The following is an 8,369-nucleotide window of genomic DNA, read 5'->3' as shown; positions in this document are numbered from 1 at the left end:
AAAAAAAAAGAAGAAGAAGAAGGAGCCCTTATGGTAGGATCTCCAGAAAGTTCTGAAAAATCCCAAGAACCACAAAACTTCTGAAGGGAAGATACTGAACTCAGTAGCAAACAGCAGTCTTTGTCACGTGAGCAAACTAGGTATCTAGATGTCAGGTGAGGAGACCTGCAACTTGTGAGTCTGCATATTCATTGGGAAGGATGTTTCTGTGGCATAATTTCTCAAAGTGGATCTTCTTGAAAAATCAACATTTCATATCCTTGAAACCGTGGAGTATGAATAAGCCTTTCACAGCCTTAGCTAACCCACACATCTTTAAAAACCTAAAATGAAAAATGATTGAGAGAATAAAAACTTCTCTGTATATTTAAGTGCCAAGCATGTTACACGCATTATCTCTTTTGATTCTTAAAAAAAAAAAATCCTTCAAAGAAAGTGAAGTTCAGAGACATTAACATGACTTATCTGGAGTTCTATGGCCTGTAAGTGGCACAGTTGGGGTTCAATCCCCATCCGTCTGACTCTTTCTGCTCCACACCATGCTGCTTCTCATCCTTTAAAAAGATAATGGGTGGATAGAAGGGAAAAAGTCAAACAAGGAAGAAGCATGCATTCATAAAACAGTCCTATATTGCTTCAAAGTCACTCTAACCCACCTCTCAAAAACTTCACTATAGTCAGCAATCATGGAAATAAAAAAGAATCAAAAGACCCAATAATGTAGAACTACAGGGTCCCTGGCATACATAACCCAGTATGACTGTGTTACTAACTCACTGTCAGAGCTTCAGATAAATATGTATAGTCATATTTTAGTCTCAAAATCACCTAAGAGGTAGCTTCAGTTATTGTTTCAATTTTACAGCAAGAGGCAGAATTGGAGAGGACTCACTGCCTTGCCTAAAACCACACAGCCAAGGATGGAACCAGGAGTCAAACTCAGATCTGATTCTATATCCAGTACACTCCACTGCTTATCAATGCTTTACCTGATATTTCACACCTTCCACAAATTCACTCTTGGACTCAGAGAGAGCCTGAGACCCACCAGTTATTGTGTGTAGCTAATTTTAAGACCATCAGCTGGCCCAGCCCCAAACCCTTGCTGGAGGGCAAGACATCTTTCCCCATGCAAGCAGCCAGTTGGCCCCAGTTATGGTTTAGGAGGCTGAGCAATTCCTGCTAGGATTTTCTCTTTCTCTCTTACTATTTTTTTCCAGGTTGGGGTCAGTAGGTTAAGCACCCTCTGCTTTGGAAATCTTCAAGGCACTTGAAAAGACAAAGCTTTTTATATCTCCAGAAGAGGAGACCCCTATCACATTAAGAGAAACCATGAGTGTTGGTCTCACCCTTGAACCATCTGGGCCTTGCTTGTCTCCCCAGCTCTCAGCTCTTCCATCCCCCACACCACCATAACCATCCCCTAATCCACACTTGGTTCAGAAGAAAGTCAGAATTTTACAAATAGCTTCGTGGTCATTGCTTTGAATTACACAACCCCTTGGGTAAACTGTGAGATTACAAAATTTAGCTTTAAAAGCAGTTGTCTTATGGCCAGCCAAGTCATGATACTGTCATTTCATCTCACACCAGGGTGACCTCATCCTCCACTGTGGGCCTGAAATGCTAATCAGGAAAGGCCTGGTTTTGGGGAGGTCCAGACAGTCAAGAGCCAATGAAGTTAACGCCCTGAAACGACAATTCGGTGCTCCATTCTTGGGGTGGTGTCAAGGGGGACAGGGGCAGGGGGTGATGAGGAAACATATGTCTCTGGATCCTGCGGCAGAGATTTTGAGCAGTAGTATGGCTATGGGAGCTTGCCTGGGTGGCACTGTGATGACCTGTCCAGCTCCATGGCCCTTCTAAGGCTGCCTAACCCTCACTGGTAGGTTTTTCCCACATTTCTACAAAACCTGGACTCTGGGATTCATTCTGTCCTGAACCAGGGGGAAGTATAAGATATCTCCATCCATACCTTACCAGCTGAGGCTCAAGTGAGTGACATTTGGCCCTGCTCTGAGCTCATAATTTCAGTTCCAGTAACAGGGGTCTTGTCCCTTCCTTTCTGTACAGGTACGTGCTTTGTACCCAGTTCCTGCGATTGGGCTGCTGTCTTATTTCCTCTATATCCGAGGCCCTGTAGTTTCCCTAGGCCTCCAAATTCCTCCAACACTGAGGGGAGAGGGGGTTTTCTTGCCAATCCTTCCAATGCCTACCCAACCTGGGTCCTTTATGACAATTGAAGTACTTTGGATTTTTTAAATTTATACATTTCAATTTTAGATGTTATAAATCGGCTCCGTGGTAGGAGAGATTAAGGACTCCACACTCAGTTATGCTAGATGAATAAGTCCTAGAGAGCTACTCTACAGGGTAGCACCTATGGTTAATAATACTATATTGTATACTTAAAATTCTGTTAAGAGAGTAGATCTTATGTTAAGTGTTCCTATGACAAAAAAATAATAGCAATAATAATAAAGAAATCAAGAGGATAGGAAGACACTTTTGCAGGCGATGGATAGGTTTATTGCATAGATTGTAGTGATGGTTTCATGGGTATATATTTATCCCCAAACACATCAAAGTTGTATATATTTACATATGTACAGGTTTTTGTATGTCAATCATGCCTCAATATTTTAAAAAAATCAGCACTTATTCATTTCTGCTTATTTTCTCTTCCTTCACCTCCTTAATTCTGTTAGTCACATTAATATTTTTACTTTTTCTGGATTTGTAACCTATTGATAATGTGTCCCTGCCACTTGCAACTGTACTTGCTTGACAACAGCTCGCTCCCTAGACCCTTATCTGAACCCCGCCACCAGGCTCCCAGGATGCTGTCTCTGCCCCTTTCAGGGCCACCTGTGACTGCCTGTTGCCTGGCTCCCTGGTCCTGTGACCACTGGCCTACAACCTCGTTCTACCTGGGCCTATTGTTGAAACCTCCCCTTGTCACCAACTCTGCTCCCCTTGGGTGTGTTTTTCCTTAGGCTCTGAGGCAGTGCTGGCATCGCCAACCCCAGCCACCAGCTGGTCCTAGGCAGGTTCCTTCACTCTGGCCTCACACTCTGCTCTGAGGTGGTGCGAGCTCCCCTGCGCCCTAGGCTGCCCTGAGCCACATGCGCTGTGCAGGTACTATCCAGGCTCCCTTGAAGGGAATTTTTACCAGTAAATTAAAGAAAACCAGAAGAAATAGCATGCACCCCAAAGAACAGAAATCAAATGGCTTACAGAATAAACATACATCTAATCACAGATTGGATTGGATGACAGTATATGAGGTCATGTAGATATTTTTTTATCCTCCACTCTCTCCCCCAAATCCCTTTTGGAAGGTTGTTTTGTTTTTTTCCAGGGATTTCCTACTCCCTGCAGGAGAGGGGATCAGCCCTAATCACAACCTCCTTAAAAAGAAGACAGTGAACTGATAAGTAGCTAATAATTCATGCCCAGGGGGAGAAAGACCCCATTTCAGCTTTCTGTGTCTCCTGCCACTGAGCAAGACTCTGGCCCCGACCTAAGCAGGCCACGATCCTGACAGCCTCCAGACCTTTACTCTTGCCCTCCTCCCAGCTGGATTGTCCCTCTCCCTCTACTCCATTTACCTGAACTATCATCCTATCACCTCCTCCAGGAAGCACATCTATGTTCTACTTCTCAAACTCTTGCTGCACTTAAAATTCACAGCCCACAGTTTACTACTTAACTCACCAAACTCTTAACCCCTATTGCTTCATGGAAGCTAGATTAAGCGCCACAGTAGTGCCATAAGAATCCCCAGGACAACTTAGCAGAAGCCTGCGCCTGTACTTGGGGCTCAGCAAAGACATATTGGAGATGTTTGTTCTAGAAACAAAATCAGAGGTTTCTATTCCTTTTGCATACCTGTCTAGAAAATGGAGTGCTCAGATGGAGCCATTAAAAATAAAAAAAAACTCTCTAGCATCCTGGGGAGCAGTTACAAAAGACACCACAGGTATTGCCAGGTCATTGAACCAGAGTGTTAGAGCGGAAAGGAATCTTAATCATTTACTTCCAAACTTTTAAACCAGAGTATGCATACCCCTGGGGGTCCATGGCAGTGTGCCAAGGGGGTCCACAGAGTCACAGGATAAACATGGCATGTTCTTAGAGTGTCAATTTTACTTGAGTATAAGAAATTTAAAACATTTCTTTATCGGACTTCCCTGGTGGCACAGTGGTTGAGAATCCGCCTGCTAATGCAGGGGACACGGGTTCGAGCCCTGGTCTGGGAGGATCCCACATGCCGCGGAGCAACTAGGTCCGTGAGCCACAACTACTGAGCCTGCGCGTCTGGAGCCTGTGCACCGCAACAAGAGAGGCCGCGATAGTGAGAGGCCCACGCACCGCCATGAAGAGTGGCCCCTGCTTGCCACAACTAGAGAAAGCCCTCACACAGAAACAAAGACCCCACACAGCAGAAATAAATAAATAAAATTAGTAAACTCCTACCCCCAACATCTTCTAAAAAAAAAAAACATTTCTTTATCAAAACAAATATGGCTACATCATGGAAGGGAATGCAAATTTTGAACACATTTTTAGGATAAAACATGACACTTCAAGCTCACTTTGACCTTGCAGTAGGTTGCTTTGGATTACCCCCATCCACCCCTCTCCTCCACCCATGCTCCTCTGCCATTAGGGTTACTTCAGTTAAGAAATAAACAAAAGTTTGAGAAGACAGATCTAGTCCAGCTCCCTCTTTTTATACTTAGGAAAACGGAGGCCCACAGATGAGAAATAATCTGGCCAAAGCCCCAGACAGTGAGTTGAACGAGAGCTAGGACCACAATCCACCCCCTCGGAATGTACATTTCTCCTTAGTGAATTGCCCAGGTGACTACTGACTGAACTACACTTCCTTCCTAACTCTGTTCCACGCTTTGTACCCGTCAACATTTTTTTTTAATTTGCCAAGGGTTCTGTAACCTGTGCTTGTGGCACCAGCAGCTCTGAGAGCAGGACAGAACTGTCAGTCCCTTTCTAAATCTTCAAATGCAGTTAATAATGATCCATTTCCCAGAAATCAGAGTGTAACTGATGAGATTCAAATCCCTCGCAGAAACAAGATGAAGTCCATAGCTTTAGGGAGAAAGAGGAAAAGCAGGGAGGAGGTCCTGCTAATCAGAGGCCAGGAAGCAAAGATCTGATCTTAAGACTCTGCTTTGTTCCTTGGTTTATGTAAGAAAGAGATTCTATAAGGCCACCTCAACAAGGCTCCAAGGAAACTGGGCCCTCAGAGGAATCCCCCAACTGGTTTTCCTATCTCCTGATGTGAATGTGCCCTCAGGCTGTGCGACCAAAACAATCACCTTGGGTTTAAAAAAAAAAGGGAGGGGCTTCCTTGGTGGCGCAGTGGTTAAGAGTCCGCCTGCTGATTCAGGGGACACGGGTTCGTGCCCGGTCTGGGAAGATCCCACATGCCGCGGAGCGGCTGGGGCCCGGCCATAGCCGCTGAGCCTGTGCGTCCAGAGCCTGTGCTCCACAACGGGAGAGGCCAAAACCGTGAGAGGCCTGCGGACCGCAAAAAAAAAAAAAAAAAAAAAAAAAAAAAAAAAAGGAAATGACTTTAGATTCAAATGAACTCAGCTTCACAGCCATCATATATCTTCTTCGTGCAAATTAGCAGGGGCTGCCTGTAGATTCATACTTAAATCCACTTATTCACACCGTAAACCCACAACTCTCGCTGTTACACAGACATATGCAAATTCTTCTGCATCCAGTCACAAACACAAACATAAGCACACATTTGTATGGAGAAAACCAGTACAGTCATGCTCTCTGCCCATACTTCTCCCCCAACACCCAGCCCCAGACACACACAGCCACCATTGTACCCACATTCACAGTCACATACACCAGGTTGAGAAGTGACCCAGATTGCCAGGGTTAGAGCCACATTCCACAGTGTCCCATTCTTCTCAGAGAACTAACAGATCATTTCACAAAGATGTCATCACCTGCCGACTAATGGCAAGTTACAGACAGAATAAATGGTCCATTACCCACCCCCATTACAGGTAGGCCCAGAGAAGAATGACAGCAGAGACAAAGGAGACTTGTGGCTCAGTGTCACTGCAGGAGACTGACCAGAAAAGTAAGAAGGGGGCTCATTCAAGCCAAAGAGATTGCCTTTCCTCTCTGGGCCCTAGAGTCGGGGGTGGGGAGAGTGGAAGGTGGTCTGACTTTTTACAGATTTCGAAAACTCTAGCTACAAATCACCTGGGCGGGGAGTGGGAGTGGTATTGCTCTTTTAACCTGGGTTTTCCCTGTCCAGAAGAGGATTGTGTCATGATATAATACTTTCTCTTTTGAACAAGGCCCCAACGCTCTTCAGAGTAGTGTAGTGACCAACAGCATGGTCTCTGGAGTTACTCTCCAGGTTTGAATTTCAGCCCCACCATATACAAGCTGTGTGCCCTTAAGCAAGTTACTTAACCTCTCAAGCCTTCAGTTTTGTCATCTGTTAAAAATCGGAATGATAATATCTACCTTGTGGGGGTGTGATGTGAGTTAAATGTAAGGCAATCAGATAATGCCTGGTACTTAGGATGCTCAATAAATGAAACTCTACAGGTGAGCAATTTCCTGTTTTTCTCAGACCTCCACTCCCTCACTACCTGCTTGCCCACACAGAGGTGACAGTTTGGTGACCCCATTTCTGAGACAGGCCTTCTAAAACCCAGAGAGAACAAGACTGGCCCAATATCACGCAGAAAGAGTAATAGGATTGGAATTGATTGCTTTGGGGTGACTAGGCCAGTGTTCTCATCCAGTTCATTTCTCCCTTAGGAAAATATGAGCATAGTTTGAGGGAACCTGGGGAGGAAGTATGACTGGGGCCAGATAGGATGTAAATAATATTAAGAACAATGACCACTTAATATGTGCCAGGCACAGTTTTAAGTATATTCTGTGTATTATTTCACTTAAACCTCATAGCATCTCTATGAGGTTATGAGGACCATCATCATCTGCATTGTACAGAAGAGGAAACTGAGGCTCCAACACCTAGAATGGCTTTAAGCTGGGATTTGAACCCAGGTGGTCTGACACTGGAGATGGAATGTGCAACTGCTGCATTATAATGCTGCCTACAAGGAAAGCAGGAGAGGGGAGACAGGAACAAAAGACAAAGAAGAAATACAAATTCTTTTTGAAGTAAATAGATTGAGGCAGTGTAGTGTCATGGTTAGGTTCGAACTTAAGATCAAAAATTTATCCCTTAAGATCAGAGGTCCTACCTCTGCTACTAGTTATTGAATATCTCTGGGCCTCAGTTTCCTCCTCTGCAAAATGGGAAGAAAACTACTCCTTAGAGCAGGTGTCCCCAAATGGTACTGGTCCGTGGCTCGTTAAGAACTGGGCTGCACAGCAGGAGGTGAGCGGCAGGCGAGTGAGTGAAGCTTCATTTGTATTTACAGCCACTCCCCATTGTTCGCATTACTGCTTGAGCTCCGCCTCCTGTCAGATTAGAGGCGGCATTAGACTCTCATAGGAGCGCGGGCCCTACTGTGAACTGCACATTCGAGGGATCTAGGTTGCACGCTCCTTATGGGAATCTAATGCCTGATGATCTGAGGTGGAGCTGAGGCAGTGATGCTAGTGCTGGGGAGTGGCTGCAAATACAGGTTAACATTATCAGAGAGGTTTGACTGCACAGAGACCATAATAAATCAATTGCTTGCAGACTCATATCAAAACCCTATCAGTGAGTAGCAAGTGACAATTAAGCTGCATCTGGTGGCAGCATTTATAGTGGCAAGTGAGTTGATGTACTTCAATTATACAGCTGCATCTGGTGGCAGGCTTTAAGTCAGAGTCCGACACTTAATTTAGTCCATGCCAGCTACATGTAAAAGAATGAAATTAGAACACTTCCTAACACCATACACAAAAATAAACTCGAAATGGATTAAAGACCTAAATATAAGGTTGGAAACTATAAAACTCTTAGAGGAAAACATAGGCAGAACACTCTTTGACATAAATCACAGCAAGATCCTTTTTGAACCACCCCTTAGAGAAATGGAAATAAAAACAAAAATAAACAAATGGGACCTAATGAAACTTAAAAGCTTTTGCACAACAAAGGAAACCATAAACAAGACGAAAAGACAACCCTCAGGGCTTCCCTGGTGGCGCAGTGGTTGAGAGTCCACCTGCCGATGCAGGGGACACAGGTTCGTGCCCCGGTCCGGGAAGATCCCACATGACACGGAGAGGCTGGGCCCATTAGCCATGGCCGCTGAGTCTGCGCGTCCGGAGCCTGTGCTCCACAGCGGGAGAGGCCACAACAGTGACAGGCCTGTGTACGAATAATAAAAAAAAAAAAT

The sequence above is a fragment of the Lipotes vexillifer genome, unplaced genomic scaffold (genome assembly GCF_000442215.2).
Source record: "Lipotes vexillifer unplaced genomic scaffold, Lipotes_vexillifer_v1.1 scaffold945, whole genome shotgun sequence".
NCBI lineage: Eukaryota > Metazoa > Chordata > Mammalia > Artiodactyla > Lipotidae > Lipotes > Lipotes vexillifer.
The sequence above is the reverse complement of the archived record's forward strand: the minus strand, read 5'-3'. Positions refer to the sequence as shown.